Below are 17,698 nucleotides of genomic sequence, written 5' to 3'. Positions count from 1 at the left end.
AATCTAAGATACTACCCAAAAGGTAACAAATGTGTACGAAAAAAAATTATCATTCTTGTATATCTGGGAAGCATCTCATTCTTAGACAACCAGCTAACACTAATATATGACGACCTTCCAGGGACAACCATCTGCTCTTTAGAAATGCATGACACCATTGAACGTTTCTTGCACCATCTTCCTCGTTATGCAGTGCCTGTGTGTACACAGGTTCAACGTAAGTCAGTCACACGAGAATCACGACAGTGATTTTTATCCAAATCCTGTAGTGAGTCGCTGATTATTCGTGTTACAATGATTATGAGAACTAAAATTCTTCGTGCTATGACTACTATCGTAATGAAATATAATCAGCCTGTCAGTTTTATTTGACATCCGTATTTTAAAAAAAAAACCAAATTTATGTCGAAGTTTCTGGAACAGAAAACAATGCAGACTCTATTCCTTCACGTGGACAGTGGAATGCAAAGAAATTATTTACTGAACTAAAATTAATTATTTAAATGCCGACGTTTCTTTAGCTCCAGCTGGCATTATCAGAGGCACTTTAACAATACGCCCTCATTGCAGACATGAAAGAAAATAAGCTGATAATAAGGACAGTCGCATACATGGGGCGACAGTGACCCTCCATGAAACACGTAAGGAAATTTGAACATGAAAATACCCCGGATGGAAAGAATTAAGTTAGTTAATACTGGAGTACCTTGAAAATAACGAAACACGTCAAAACGTTTGTCGTTCTTCTTCTCCTTCTCCTCCTCCTCTACATCGCTCCAACAATTTCACTCAGCTATTCCTCAACTGCTTTAGATACTTCATCTAAAAATTAATTAATATCATTAAAAGAAAACCTTTTCTAAAAACAAGAACCAAATGAGGAGTCAAGAAGAATAAGATTGGCAGCAATTTAGAAGTGGAAACGTCCTGAGATTATTGCCTTAAATTTTGAAAACGTAAATTCGAGTAAAGGAGTTTCCGAGAAGAATATCTGAGAGGATTTTCCGGAGGAAATTAATTATTGAAATCAGACAAGATTAGATGACACATCTAAATAAGGCCAAACAAGTTGCTACTTCCATACTGCAGCCAAATAAATCCCTTGTTTCCTTAACATGTGACTCACTTTTTTCTTCCTATGAAATGTCCTCTTTTTAATGAGATCCCCATTACAGCTGTGCGTTTTTCGATAATAATTAATTCCAATTTCACTTGACTATATATATAGGAAATCGTAATTGAAGTATTTTAGTGATGCGATGCACTTTACTATATGATTCTGAAAAATAGCAACAATAATTTGCAAATAACAATCTGCTGGAATCGGACGGAATTGGGGGAAAAATCAGTTATTTTTATTTTCTACTCAAATATGGGCTTCACTTCATGCAATGCGAAAAACAAAGTTAACTTCGTGCCAACTTGTTCTCATGTGTTCACTATCTATGAAAGCATCTTCTCCTTTCGGGGGGGGGTATTTCCTTCCATTATTATAAGGTCGCCAGCCTGATTGCTCCATCAGTTCCCTTCTCGCAGCCATTTCACCCGGACGTAGTTGCGATGACTTGGCAGCATCTTCCTCTAATTTATGCAAACACGTGACTTGTTACATGGCACGATGAAATGAAACTTGTCCATAGGGGTGTCCGTTGACTTTTTTTCATGCCGTGTATATTTGTACGAATGAATGTATGAAGGAGACAGACAATCAAGAACATACACTGCATGGAGATAAGTCAACGGACACCCCTATGGACAAGTTTCATTTCATCGTGCCATGTAGCAAGTCACGTGTTTGCATAAATTGGAGGAAGATGCTGCCAAGTCATCGCAACTACGCTCGGGCGAAATGGCTGCGCGAAGGGAACCGATGGAGTTAGAAAGAGGCGTTGTGATAGGATGATATGTTGAAGGCCTATCTTTTCGGCAAATTGTTGACAAATTGTGCCACACACCAGGTGAACAATCAGTGACACCATACTGAGACAGATGCGCAGCGAGTCAACTGCAAGTGCTATCAGCAGCAGACAACTCACCGAACTTGACCGTAGGATACTACGAAGGATAACATGCAGAAACCGGTATTCGTCAGTCAACATGTTGAAGGCGGAGTTCCGGCCATCGACTAAAACACGAATCTGCACAAATACTTTCAATGAGGCTCACAACATGGGTTTCCATAGTAGAACCGCGATGTGCAAGCCCCACATTACCCGAACTAACATGCAGCGTCGTCTGCAGTAGTAGAGAGAGAGAGAGACGTGGAGTTTCGAAACCTGTTATGAAGCGACGAATCTCGCTACACCCTCTACCGAGCAGATGGACAGGTGTGGGTGTGGCGGATGCTCGATAAACGTCTCTTACCAGAGTGCGTAACCACAACTATGAAATTCGGAAGTGGCGATGTGATGATATAGACCTGTTTTTTTTTGGGGGGGGGGGGCTTCGTACCTTTGTTTGTGGTGCCAAGAACATTAAACTCCGAGAGGTCACCGAACATTCTGGACAATGGAACGCGTCCTACTTTATGGCTATGGAAGTGACCATTGTCTCTTCCAGCAAGACAACGCACCACGCCACAAGGCTGCTGTAACTACGTGGTTTGTGGACATGAGTGTCACGACACTTGATTGGCCTCCACAAGCTGAGCCCAGATATCAATCCTATTGAACATCTGTGGGAATAACTAGAGCGTCGGGAGGTCAAGAGACGTCCGGCTCCGCTACAGTCCGGAACCTCATTACATGAGGAATGTTTCAAAATTCCTACTGATCGCTATCGTACGCTTTTGGAGCATTCCGTGTAGCAGCAGACCGAGAGATGAACCGATGATGCGGCCCACATCATTTGCTGTATTTTTCAGAATGAAAAATGCACTCATGCAGTGAGCGCGGTGTGGATAGAAGGCTTTTATAGTGAAAGCTGGTGTGCTCTCATAAGACATCATCGCAAGAAAATCTGTTGCGAGACATCTTCTGAAAAGAGTGCTAGAGAGTTTTTCTTTCTTTGAAGCGTTCCTACAGTTTCTTAAGTCGTATGTCAACCGAAGAATCCACCTTGATTAATCGATCTTAGAACAGCAGCTGCATTCAGCTTTAAGGCGATGCCAGTGTTATCGGGTAATCCAGAATGCAGCCTGCAGATTTGCAGGGGGGGGGGGGGGAATCAGGCTCTGAGAACATTGTTATAGCGGTGTGATGAAGAAAAAAAACTTCGATTTTCGTACCGAGTAAGAGCACGAGCTGATTTTGAACTAACGGGAAACACGATTTCGTCACGCACGCGGCGAATATAAAATGCTGGGGGGGGTGGGGGGGGGGGGGGGTGGGGGGGGGGGGGGGTGGGGGGGGGGGGGGGTGGGGGGGGGGGGGGGTGGGGGGGGGGGGGGGTGGGGGGGGGGGGGGGTGGGGGGGGGGGGGGGTGGGGGGGGGGGGGGGTGGGGGGGGGGGGGGGTGGGGGGGGGGGGGGGTGGGGGGGGGGGGGGGTGGGGGGGGGGGGGGGTGGGGGGGGGGGGGGGTGGGGGGGGGGGGGGGTGGGGGGGGGGGGGGGTGGGGGGGGGGGGGGGTGGGGGGGGGGGGGGGTGGGGGGGGGGGGGGGTGGGGGGGGGGGGGGGTGGGGGGGGGGGGGGGTGGGGGGGGGGGGGGGTGGGGGGGGGGGGGGGTGGGGGGGGGGGGGGGTGGGGGGGGGGGGGGGTGGGGGGGGGGGGGGGTGGGGGGGGGGGGGGGTGGGGGGGGGGGGGGGTGGGGGGGGGGGGGGGTGGGGGGGGGGGGGGGTGGGGGGGGGGGGGGGTGGGGGGGGGGAAGAGTGATTGAAGCAAGCTCGGTTGGAAGGGCCTCCCATCTCTTATATTTTTCATGAAGGGAATACATCTATTTCGATAATCTTTAATTCTGCTCTATGGCTAAGGTTTGTTTCAAATTCTCGTAAGGTCATCGCCTGGACTGCTCTCCAGTTTAACACAAGAAAGGAGGAGGAGAAATAGAAAAGAACTGCAAATGCTATGCAGCTACAAGGAATTCACTCTTCATCCAACTTTGTTATATTGCCGTTCTATTTAACGATGCTCATGGCGGAACGGTGTTCTGAGTCCTGCGTAATAATCCCCATTCGAGACGTTCCAAAAATGTAGTTGCATTTTCAAGAGCCTTGAATTTAACGAAGCGAACTTTCGTCAAATTGAACAGAACAAATAAGGACAAGAAAAAGTGGCCGAGTTGGCACCCACTCGCTCTCTCGCACACTTCCAGTCAGAATAATATCGTACGGGACAAATTGAAATTCAGAAATTAGCTCCGACATCCGATGGGCGAAAACCGAAAGTGATCAGTACGGTCCTTAGCAATGCCAAAAGCATACTGCAACAAAGTCTTCGATGAAAGCGCTGTTTCACAATGCAGTAGTATTTGTACGCTAAGCAACTGCAATAATAAAGGAAGTCGATGTCATGTTTAAGAGTAATCACGAGAGTCAAAAACGGCACAACATTCTGGCATCAAGGCTATCTCGCCTCCAAGTCAGTTTAATTCAACAGAATTCCAAGAAAAATAACTTTGAAGTCTCGGAGATTCAAGAATGTCGACGTGAAAGCTTGTGTTGTGCAACGATTGAGTCTTCTTGTGGAATTATCTCTCGAGAGACTTATAGCATCGACAGAACGAACAGAAAAGAAGAAAACATCCGAATTGTGATAGAATTCTACAACACCAATCGCAGAAATCTGAAAATGATCTGAGGAAAAATCAGAAATTAAGAGAGAAAGCTAAACTACAATTTTATATCGATCAGAAATAACAAAATGTTTATTCTGAGAAGACTGCTTGATGAAACAATATTATGATCAAAAATCTGCAGGATATTGAAACAAAAATTGACAGCAATCTCGTATCAGGAGTATGTGACTAACACTCAAATTAGTCTGATGGAAAAAATACATGAACTCTAAATTCATAGTCGTCTCGGAATAATAGTCTACAGGCTTCACTTCGGCGAAGTAAAATATTCAAAATTAAGTGGATATTGAATACCACATTATTTCTTAGCCGAATAAGAAACTCAAAGATAGGAAATCTAATCTAAGAGTTTCATGCCGAATATAGAAAACTAAATAAAGTTCGGCGAGACCAAGCGCAAGCCAACACCTGGTAGTGAAATGCTAGGCAACTCGTAGTAAAGGTGGAGTGGTGGCTCATATTTCAGTAATTGTATTTGTGCATCTTTCGGCGACTCGTACAGTAAAGAAATAAGCTCTGACTACTGAAACTTTAGTATTACATGTAGGTCTACCTACTCACTGACGAGACCTCAAGAAAAGTCGAAACCGGTCTGGGTAGTGACCTTCTCTCATAATGTAGAACAATAATACATCTCCTGTAGAACATGTAGAACAATAATACAGCTGTGTTTTACATTATGGGAAAATATTAAGGACAGTGATCGGAGCTTGCTCCATCTTTACTACGAGTTGCCCTGGCATTGCACTACCAGGTGTTGGCTTACGCTTGGACTCGCAGAACTTTATATAGTTTTCTATATAACGAAATAATGTGGTATTCAATATCCACTTAATTTTGCACATAATTTTAATTGTAGAAGTGGAAACTCTGAGCATATGCGCCCTGTGCAGACCACCTTCAGGCAACATCGGAACATTTTATAACCTCCTGGCCTCGCTTCTAAGCAACACTGACAAGAATCATAAATTTATGAGTAATTTATATATTGACTTGGCGAATGTCAAATAGCCATTCGTCAGGTCTGTTCACCGTCTGTTGCCTCTGCAAGTTAGCGTAAATAGCAGTTTTCCAGCGAGGAACAGCAACTCAACAAAAACACCTATAGCCGCCTCCCATCACTGACCTTAGACAATTGGAATGCAGAGTTAATGAAGTGATATGTACGACCACAGTTACATAATCTACTTTAAGAAAAGGAAGAAAGAAAGAAAAGCCACACAAGCAGGACCAACTGTGCAATATTTTTCACAGCTCGCTTTCACCCCACTTACAGACCCTGATATTCTCTCCACTCCACCTTATCAATACTGCCTTTGACTATGTCATTGCATCTTTCAGCTTATAAGAAAAACAATGACTGAAAAAATTAGCTTCAGAAATCGCGGGGGGGGGGGACAACTCATTCACTCGCTGACAAGGAACTGAACCAAAAAATACGCTGCAAAGACACGAAAAAATCATCACACTGATATTGTCATCTACCGTCAATTAATTTCTGGATATATACAACGGATTAATTAGAAGATCACAATCTCAGAAAATAGTTGGGATGCTGCTCAAACTGGTACTAAGACTTTGCTTTATTATTGGACAGTGGGATTAGTGTGATGGGTTACTATAACGACGCACATTGCATGGCTTGTGCGTTACTCCAACTTAGGAGTAACGCACAAGCCATTCAATAAACACCATGCAGATAAATAAATAAATAAAGTAAATAAATGTTGAGTAATCAGATTATAATTTTCCTATCAGAGAGTAATTTGACTGAATTCTTATGGCACGAAAGCATTTTTTTGATCAGGAACAGCGATTACCATACTAAGTTATTAGTTATATCCACAGAAGTACCTGAAGAAGTTTCGCGGCTTTCTCCCACCTTCCGGTATCGAAGTACAAGGTGATCAAAAATTAAGGCATCCCTGTTTAATGCCTTGCGGAGCGCCAAATGCTGCGAAACTATGCAGGAATACGTTGTACGTCATGCAAAAGCGATATCTGAGAGGGAAAAAAAAACGTAGTTCAAACATTCACCACCAGGGGCTCTGTACAGTGTGTCGAATGTAGATGTTGCCTTAGTCGTATTTCGCTGTATGTACCTGCATTGCTTGGCGCAGTCGCAAACATTCGCTTGAAAAGAACTGGGTTCGAATCCTTTTATTAGCACAGCAAGCTTTCTTAAAACACTTTTGAAGTGAACCATGAGTTAGTTGGTCTCGCACAAGAGGTGGAGGGTTCCCCTTAAAACAAGGCAAACAGAAGACACGCAATTCCAGAATTTCGTTATACATCCGTTGATGATGTATGGTCACTCAGTACTGTAATGCACAGAAGAATCTTCGCCGCATGACCCAATTCTGGGCTTTAAACAATAAACATGCGCAATTGATAGACGCAATTCAACGCTTGTCTCAAAGGCATTAGTCGCGTCGACTGTAATTCTAAAAAACCCAACACCTCCGGTATTAGCAATAAGAATTTCATGAGTCATTTTTCTCGTGAGATGATGGGTAAAGAGGAAGTTGTTTCATTTGTAAACAAAATAACTGCTTTTCTTTCTTTAAATGTGTTCCATCACACTGATCCTTGAAATAAACTACGCCAGTCTTTATTTTAAAGGGGAATAAAAACAGCAGAATGAAATTTACTTTTCTGAACATACTCCTAGTGTCACGAACGCCGTTCCATTTTATCCATTTTTGAAACGAAGCAGATAACTTTACCCTTGTGTGTGTGTGTGTGTGGGTGGGTGTGTGGGTGTGTGTGTGTGTGTGTGTGTGTGTGTGCACGTCATACGTCAAGGGATTTACGAAAGAGTCACGAATGGCACTAACTCAGATAAGCGCGATCTCTGCCAGGGGGAAGCGGCAAGCCAATCACCTGTCCCTCGGAGCTAAGTGAGTAAAGTGAGTTTAGACAACAGAGAAGGATTATCCAGCTCAAACAGAGGGTGCATTTAGTGCACGTCACGTGATAAGACTATGACACAATGAAGGACACTGAGAATCACTTATTTCAATGACCTCCCCGTCCTGAAAAAGTGGCACAGGAGTGCACTTTTTGAGGGAGGGGGAGGGCTTGTCTGCTGACTCCGAGAAGATTTCATCATCCTAGCACTACAATGGGTCGCTCGTACTCGCATGGAGGTTACTTGGGAATTAAAATGAGCACAAACAATACTCGGGGTAGTAATTGGGTTCGATGTGCTTCTTTCGCTCACACACGGCACTGTCGTGGTATGTCTTGAGACATCTCGTGCTGATATTAAAAACATAAAATCTAACTTTAGAATAAAGACATTAAATAGCCAAAATTTTATAAAAACACCACACCGCATGATATCCTCCTCTTTAACTACTCGAAGATTCGAGTGTCATGGATTTTTATGATTAAAGAAAGACTAAATTAGCAGTCTTAATAGTCCAGCTTATCGCACATTTTCGCATTGAAGCACAGAGCACGTTATACGGAAAAAGGAAGAACACTGAAGAGACGAGAAAGTTGTCTAGAGCACCTCGCGTCTCTACAACCAACAGAGAGTAAGATCATTCACGTTTCCTGTATGCTATTTTTAATAATTCCTATTTTTACTTTATTCGGCTGTTTGTTTTTGAACAGCACTTCATGTCTTTCACATGGTGATTGCTTCCTTCACTCTTAAAATTATTACGACTCCTTCAGTTCTAAGCAGAGTCTTATGATAATGATCGTTCACTTTTGTTAAACGTGTACGTCATGAATACTTTCTTCAGAAATTTACAAAGTTCATTCTGTGTTTTTTTTCGCTCACTGGTGAGACGTCTCAAAAAAAAGAAAAACTCAACAGAACGTTCAGAAGGTCTGATGATTCTACGACATTTAGCACCACACCCAGCGTCCGAATAAGAAATATGTTTAAATATTTCAAATCATCCTCCAAGTGATTGGTTTCCTATCTGCGGGTCACGACTCCGTATCAGGGGGGAAGAGAGGAAGAAGATCTAAGGCACACGTGCTGATTTTATTCACATTTCACCTCGGTACAATGATGAAGAAGATGTACAATGCCGGGAGATTAGAGAAGAATTACACGTTTCCCGAATGCCTACTGAAAATTTCTTCACATTTGAGTAGGCAGGTCTGAACTGTTGCAGAAGTTTGAATAACTTGGCTGCAGATAAACTGGATTGGAAAGTCATTGCTCGTGGGAGCGAACTTGCCTTACTCGAATGGTGATCATGCAGAAGCTGCGAAGGCTAACTTCTAAGAACCCGTAGTATGAGAAACTTTTAGAAAGACTCGAGTGTGATAGACGGGCTACGATAGAAGCTCATCGATCACAATGAAATATTTAAATGCTGCAAATTAAATTATTTGAAGAAACGAAGAAGCCTACAAAGCTTAATCTTAGCATTAATAAACAAAATGAAAATAAACATGAATATTATTTAGAGGGCGAACCCATTTATTGTATCGCCAAGCAACTTTTCGAGTAACCTAATCAATTTCCGTCTTAAAATGTTACGATGTTTGTCCAGACAAATATCGTTGTTGTGTTTACTTTGGCATAAATAAGGATGAATATTTGTTATTCCTTCGTTTAATTATGATGTAAATGAGGAGTGTGGTTTGTCTTACAATTCCGGTATTACATTATTCGAAATTAGTGTTGTAATAATTTTTATGCATTATTCATGGTTAGTCCAAAACGCATTCGTTCATTAAATTTACTGTCGATGAACACAACTTCTATTAATGGGCATAAAGCTCAGAAACGCTGCTGTAATTAATGACATTACTTTTACACGTCGCATCAGCATTTCATTTCTTGCGCAATCATAAATCTACATATCGTTTTTAAGGTGATTTGAAAAGAATACGCGAAAGGTTCCAAATTTTATTCAACAGAAGCGTTTTCATTTCTGTAATGAAGAAGAAACAGCCTTACTTACGGGACAACCTGAACGATCCCCGTAAGATTCTTAATTTTACTCGAGGATTCTTTGATTCGACTTTCAGAACAGAAGATGGCAGCTGCGCAATGCAGAATTCGTCATCGTACACCACGATAGCGATGAAATTCAGAATCTCATTGTCACCCTTATGGACGATCCCTCCCCCCCCCCCCCCAGCCCTCTTTCCACAACCCTAACGGCACCCCTGAATCCCGTTTCCGGTATTCTTAGAGAAATAACAATGCTCTTAAAAGAGGAAAATATGACAACAGATTTCGTTTCTAGGAAATTGCTGTGTGACAGTGTCGCCATCTGTGGACGCTTATTTTTTAATATGTCGTGGAAGTAACACGCAGCCTTGGCGATTCTTCTAGGGAAACGTTCGTAGACTGATCACATTATCAGCGGACGCCATTTTATTCTTTCGTTACGTGAACCTTTTCATATAAGGCTCCTGTTCAGCGTCGTCATAACGTTTTGAATTAGGCAAGAATGCAAAAGTTATGCAATCTTCAGTTGCGGCGGTGCTGAGTGACGTTTCAGTGGTTCGACGCAATTTCAACAAGTTTAAACGATTTTATTCTATTTTGGATTAAAAGAGCTGTTTAGAGCACATTAATGCCTTTAACCTGTAAATCTAAGGTGCTCGCATCAGCGTAACAATTGAAGTGCTGAAAAGCAACGATTTCAGAATCATCGAAGAATTCTCTTTTTCTCACTCTCGCCCATATTGAAAACACTGTTTGACGCTGTAAACTCGCTCTCACATCGCACAAAAAGAAGAAGAAGAGCTCTTCTCTGCGCCTACAAATTTCTGTGCCTTCGAGAAAGTACAAAAAAAGAGAAAGAAAGAAAGAAAGCTCACCTGCGCGAGTGTGCAGATAAATATTGGCGTTGCTACCGGACAAACAAGGACTGTCAGGACAGCTACCCGTTCTGAAACTCAGTAAATATTGTCACAGTAGGGGAGAGGGCACGATGAGCACCAACTAAAGTTATGGGCTCCACTCCATTTATTACTGTCGGCAAGTTGTGTTGTTCAAACAAAGGAGAAATTCTACTTAACAAGCAGAAGACAACGTGCGAGCTTTCTAAGCTTTTCTAGAACATTCAGACCATCAATGCACAATGGAAGTTGTATTCACCACAAATGGCGTATTGGACGAATGCACCATTTGGTTGCGTTATTTCCAAGTCTCCCGTAGCGGGAATGTACTCCGCGTTAATAATTATTAACAAATTCTATTAAAACAGATAAATTATAATTTGTTTGTTTTAATAGAATCCGGAAACCCTTTTCGAAAATTCAAACATGAATTTTTATTTGATTCACTTCGAACCTCCACTGAAAAGAAGTGGTGAAATTCCGAAGGACAGCGAAATTAATTTCCCAAAGACGATCACAAACATCCCTTGGTGGGATTCGAACCGCAGCCAGTCAGTTGAAGAGCATTGGCGTCATCCACTCGACCAACCAGACCTGGGGCAACAAATGTTTATAACCAAATTTCAACATTCATTCAAAATTTCAAGATGATCGCACAAAACACGCACATTGAATTATTTTAACAAAGTCAAAATGTTTCGTCGTTTAAAATAAAATATAAAAGTAATCAAATATGGATATAACTAAGAAGATACCATATAACCGAACATTTTAATGCATTTTCTTAAGTTTCTGTAGGAAATCTAACTACATCCTTCAACAACAAAAATATTAATGGGGAAAAAAAACTCGACTCAAATGCACAACTCAAAAAATCGAACAGTAACCAATGTTTTAAATGTGATTACATTTGAGTCGTTGTTGTCTGATGCATCGTTGCATAAGACATCGTATGTGTGGGTGGGTGTGTCATGTAATCTTGTAGGGTAAAAAGGAAGTCTCTCTTGGAGGACCAGCGATCCGCACTATTCTGCATTAACATGGCCAGAACACACGATCAAATATCTTCCATTTCGAATTCCAGTTTGCATGCAAGGATAATCACCCGTGGTGTCTTTTCTACTAAGTATAAAATTATTTATTTTATGATCATTCTCACCTCAAAATCCTGTTACCTTTAGCCAAAGTATGAATGTTGCAGCTTATCTCGTTCATGAGACCCAGATGGTGCGAAAGCTTTGGGAATCAAAGCACCTCAAGTTCTTATTCAATTTATAAGTTTGAGTGCCACTTTGATATCAAAACGTTCCCATCTCTGGCAGGGAATAAATGCTCCGTACAACTTGTAGTGAATGGAGCATTCCACCCTGCAATGAGAAGCACAAGAAAATGTTTTCATGTGCTTCTCATTGCAGTCGCAATGGAATTGTAGCATAGAACATCACGAGCTGTTCTATGCTACAACTCTTTTCTACGATATGCAGAAAAAGGGTTCCAAATTTAATTTGGTTGTGGAACAAAAAGAAATAAAGAGTAGCTACTGTAGAAAGCACAGCACGATTTAAGTTTGGATCCTCAAACATAAGGAATCTGCTCGAAATCACTACCTGCATCTAAAAGTTTATGCAATTATTTTCAACAGGTTTTCTGAATTTGTTTAGAAAAAAATTAATATTATTCGATTAGCGATTAGTTTTACGACGACTTCTATGAATCCAAAGTAAAGCGATTTTGATAGCGTGTTTCTGTATTACGCGAATGTCATCTGCATACCAAATCATATCCAGAACGCAGGTTTCTATGGAGAAATCATCTACTGCTCGATATTTGAAGTCTTCCGTAATACAAATTGTCACAGGGAGGAAATTGAAAAATGCTGTTCCCTGACGAGGCCCGAGACTTCAGCATGCGTTTCCATTGATCAAGAGATCAAAAGAATCACATTTTGATTATTGAGATGTTTGCTATGGTTTTCATCCGGTCAGTGAGAAACTGGGTTTGCTTTCTCATCGCAGTACAAGTTCGAGACCTTCCTTTAAACCTGACAGCTAAGGGATGGACTGCGCTACACAAATCACGATTTTGATGTAATAACGCTTATTCCATCCTAAAAAAATCGATATTTCAGCATTCACTCCCACATTGGCAAGAAACGACTTGAAGAATACCACCGGCACTATAATAACTGACATCAGTTTAGAGGTTATGTTTTCGGATCAGCTCGATTCGCCGAGAAAACAACAATCTTATAAAATGTTGGAAGGTCAAAAACGTGTGCAGGAATGTCCTTTCAGCCTATTGGAATAATCCCTCAACGACCTTCTAAATAAGTTGATATCCGAACACAAGGACTGTAAAATCAACTCAGTTTTCCTTTGAATGTGTAATATGATTTGCTTTCGTGATTTGAACAAAAACGTGGAGGAGATTGTGAGCGATCTAGATCTGACCTCAGAAATCCACGCTGTGCATTTGTGTTTCTTATAGCAAGCCAAAGCTTCTGCACTCACTTAGATGTCCTTTCGATCTGTCCAAACTCTGCACAGAAAGTTTAGTAAAGATCCCACATGTCAAATATGTCCCAAATCCTTACGGTGTCAGAGTTCATCGATTATACACGCGTCGAGGGATCAAAGGAAACGCTAAAGAAACCATTCCATTAACAACGAATCGAAATGTGATGCGATCCGAACCGCAGTCGCTGTTACAAAAACTCATTGTAAATATGCGACACTTGAGGATTTCATCGCAAGTATGACACGTCCTTTCCATTGGATTAAAGAGGAGGGGGGGATGGGGAGGAAGTGCACTTGCCACGATTCTTCCATCATCTCTTGGTTTCTCGAACTTGCGGTCTTCATTAAATGCGCGTGTACCTGGTCACATTACCGTGTCGACTTGCCCCGCTGCGCATGCAAGACGCGACCCAAGGGGGACCAGCTTTAACTGGCTCGACGTACTTCGTCCCCGAGGGAGAATTTAAAACAAAACAGCGCAACTTGTTATTTTGTCAAGAAACCCTTCGACAGCCTGCCATTGATTTTCCGCTCACTGAGACCGCATAAGGAGGGTCTGGAAACAGTTGTGCTCGGGTTCGACGGGTTGTTACCGCCCTGATGAATACGGAGACAGAATTACGACAGCTTTGCAGAGAACTCCACGTGCAAGAGCGCCTTCGGATAAAATCGATTTCTTTTCAGTTGAGAGCAGGTTTGGGATGCTGCGTTTGTGAATTGCTTCGGACTTCTGAAGAAAAGAAATAGAAAATTTTTATCTCTCGCGCGGGTTGAGGTTGTTTTAAAATGGTATTTCCGATGTGGAATTTATTCATTGAGCAAGTTTCAGTCAAGTTATAAAACTGTTTATTTAAAATGTGCAAACTTTCGACATAAAAGTTTAATTTCAGCAGAAAAGTTCGTTTCCGCGATGAATGAAGAAGTTACAAATCCTTAAAAATGTCTTGGAATAGTTTTAAGAACCTCAACAGGTTCCGAAAGGCAGCGAACGGGAGCCTCGCGTAACAATGCTCGTGCACGCTAATCAGCTGGGTTGAAATTTGGGAAGGAAATTTCAGGAGTGTTTTTTCATCAACGGAAAAGGCTGCACGTGGCGTTACGCAACACATTTAAGTTTCCCGAAGTGGAAATGCGTTCACGCAGAAAACGGAATCTCGTAGACTGTAGAAGAGGAACAGCAACTCGAGTCTCGTAGATACTTTCTAATCAGTGCTGATTATAAACCAACTATAATCTCTATCTCGCCATTTATCATATTAATAAATTTATGTTTTTCTCTCTTACTATTTCGAAAAGATATCAAAAAGAAAAACATTTTGTCCTCCGCCCAGCTAAATCAAACAGCAAAAATGAATTTTCCTTTTACTCGCGAAGTGAGCTTGTCCTTGGTCCCTTCTTCCTCCTCTTCTTCCTCCCTTTCAATCCAACTTCCCAAGAGCAGCTGTGCGCGTGAGATTAATCCTTGTGAACAATCAAAACGGCGTTCATTTCAATGCCAATAATGAGAGGGAAGTTTGGGGAATTTGCTTCTTTCTTGTTCTGCGGAGTGGGGTTTGCAGCGATTAACTCACCCGCCAAACAGGTAACGAAGGCCTTCGTTCTATCGACCGATTATTGCTTTTCACTTTTTTTCCCACGTGAGACCTTCTCTTTGGGTCGCCACATCTTCCTCTCGCTTCGACTTCAGGTGCCGGCAGTCTATTGACCGCCACAAACTGCAACTAAAACAAAGATTTATTTCAGAATGAAAGAAAGAACTGAAAAGTTGATAAAAACGTGTTGGGACTCCAGAGTTTCAAACAAACAAGACTGCCCGGGAGTGCCAGAATGGAATGGAAAAAGAAAAAGGTTTTCAGTACTTCTTTGCTGTTGCTACCGACGCCGATTGTGAGCTTAAAGAATGCCCCGAGATAACCAGAACCGCATGCACGTGCGGCCCTAACCGCCAGGTCTGTTGTGATAGCGATGCGCTGCACCTACGTAGCACAAGACACTCCGGAAGAAAACTTTCCAATTAGAAGAAAAGTGCACGCGCACCTCGACCGATACGCATCTCAAGCGTGCTGGAATGGTTCCTTAAAGCCCTAAAGATAACAAAGCTTTCTGAGTTTTAAATGCCGCCAATTGCGTTAATATGAACATATTTTCATAGAAATAACATAATTAACGTGTCTGGTGGCCGAGTGGAAGCTTCTCTACTCTCCAAGATCTGTGACCTGCACGCTGTGAATATTTTAAAATGTTAAATGGGAATGTTATCCGAAATAAATGAAAGCGATCAAGATCATGGGATGCGCAAGTTTTTAATTAATAGCATGCCTTACGATAAGAAAGCAACAGCCACAAATGTGAAAGAAAAAATAAACTAGAGACTCAGCTGATGAGCGACAACTCCTGATCGATAGAAGAGTTTTTCACCATTTTTGAGTTCATTTGCTCACTTTATTCCTAACCTCGAGTGGATGAGCCTTCGTAATTTTCGCGTAGACTTTGGACGTATGTAAGAACAAAAAAAAAAAGTAGCCGTCTTCCACCAGACCATTCCTACCGGATAAAATATAAAAATGCGAGCAGTAGAAACACACATTTAAAGATACGTCACACTTCTCTATTGCACGGGTTACCCACTTTACCAAAAAAAACCGGTGCGATATATTTAAACGGCAGTGTAATAACGCTAATAATTCTTGAATAATAAAACGTCAATGAAAAGAAAAAATGCTAATACAAAAATCGTTATTCGTGGTAAACAGGAGAAGGTGGTTGGCAACGACGATTGCGCTGCAAGTAATTCACGTGCTTTTAGTGCATAAAATGTGCAAACAAAACATTCTTGGCGAAGTTCTCAAGAGCTGCAGCGAAGCAGCTCTGTGAGTTGTTCTTAATGACATCATTAATTTTCGTATGCACTCAACGTTCCCAGAAAAAGGCGCTTCCCATAGCTTAGAATTTTAGAAAATTAAATTTGGAAAATAAAGTGGTGTACTACAACGTAGTGGCAAAAGTATTTCTTCAATAAATGCTCCCCGTGTGTGCGTGTGTGCATGTGTGTGCGTGTGAGTGCATCATTCACACACATGGCATTAGCGATTCCCACGCGCCATAATGTATGTTATTGCTTCTGCTGCTTGCCGTGAATATTTCTCTTCGCAACCACAGAGGGGTGGATATGAGACGCAATTTTGTTTTTCTTTGACCTCCAATGTGGAAAGTATCATACCATTGCATAGATGCAACGAGGTGCAGATCGCAACAGCCATCCTTTTGATGAGAATTCTGTTTTCACTTCAGTTAAATGAGATTTCCGAACAAACAGCTCAAAATCATAAAACTCGTTCTCCCAACCGTAACACCTAAATAACATTTTTGTTTTCATCAATGCGTCAAACATCTGATGAACAATTGACTGCTCGCTATCCGCAATCCGAGTGTGTGTTATACTTACATGTTGAAGGGTAACAAACGGTTACAATTTCCGTCACCCAAATTTGCTAGCTTCATACACAAAGCTGCAGAAATCTGCAAGAGAAGTGAATTTTACTCATCTTTGCAGTCTCTAGTATTCTGTCTGTCTGTCTGTCCGTCTTAAGAACTAAATATACTTTTATCTTAGCTGCAGATCATTGTTGTTCCTTTCAAATTGATCTTCTGTTGTAACCAAGTTGAAATTGGAAACTTAAACACGACCTGTAATCTTCCGTTCATATTGGGTGTAAGCTAAGCGAAGTATGGCTGGGTGGGAAGCAAGAAGTTCTATTCGTATTATTTTCGCGGTTAATTTTGAGGAGTGACTTCTCTCATATCTCACATTTAAGTACCAGGAACGAATTCCGTGTGTCCGTAGTCAGAGAAAACAATCGCCGTGTTCTTGATATTTCAACCATTTCAAATATTTCACGGAATATTTGAAATGGTTGCAATATTTCAATGTCTCCGAAGCAATTTTATCGAGTTGAAAACAAAACTAAAGACTTCATGCTTTCACATCACTCATTTAGAATATTGCAGATGCAATAAACACTAACAATTAAAAGCATACTCAGATGAAAGTAATGGAATCTTTAAGAACGACACTCACCAGAGGAACTCACGCTGAAGCAATACAACTGTTAACCAATAAACTCAATAATGAAGTGAGTCTATTGGTAGTGTGGCCTGTCCATACGCGTTTGAGTAGCCCTGTCAAATTACGGAAATGCCTGGAGAACATTCGCATTTACTTGTGTGCATTTACTCATGAGAGCCACACCGTTTATCTCTAAGATTATTTAACGGCTTCGGTGATTTTGTTGCAGCAAATGAGATAAACAAAACACGGACATCGTTACCAAAGAGCAGCTCCATTAGTCTCCTTAATTAAGTCATTAAATTTTTTTAATAAAAAACACCCATTTTTAAGTACTCTCTTAAGATGTTTGCTTCGTCTACAAATTACCTGAGATAAGAAATTAGTGGAGCAATTTGCGGTGGCAGGTTTCTTTAAGTGTGACCTCCTTAGAAGAGCCTGATTTGTAAGAAAACTTGGATGCTTCATTAAGGACCACCTAGTGGGTTTCTGTGGCGATTAAACCAATTTGAAACACCAGTAAAATTCTGTCTGCTTAGCCCTGAGGAACATTTATATCTGCT

This window comes from Typopeltis vanoorti, chromosome 23 (assembly GCF_054136105.1).
Source record: "Typopeltis vanoorti isolate ZY-2024b chromosome 23, IOZ_Tvanoo_1.0, whole genome shotgun sequence".
Taxonomy (NCBI): domain Eukaryota; kingdom Metazoa; phylum Arthropoda; class Arachnida; order Uropygi; family Thelyphonidae; genus Typopeltis; species Typopeltis vanoorti.
Note: the sequence above shows the minus strand (reverse complement) of the source record.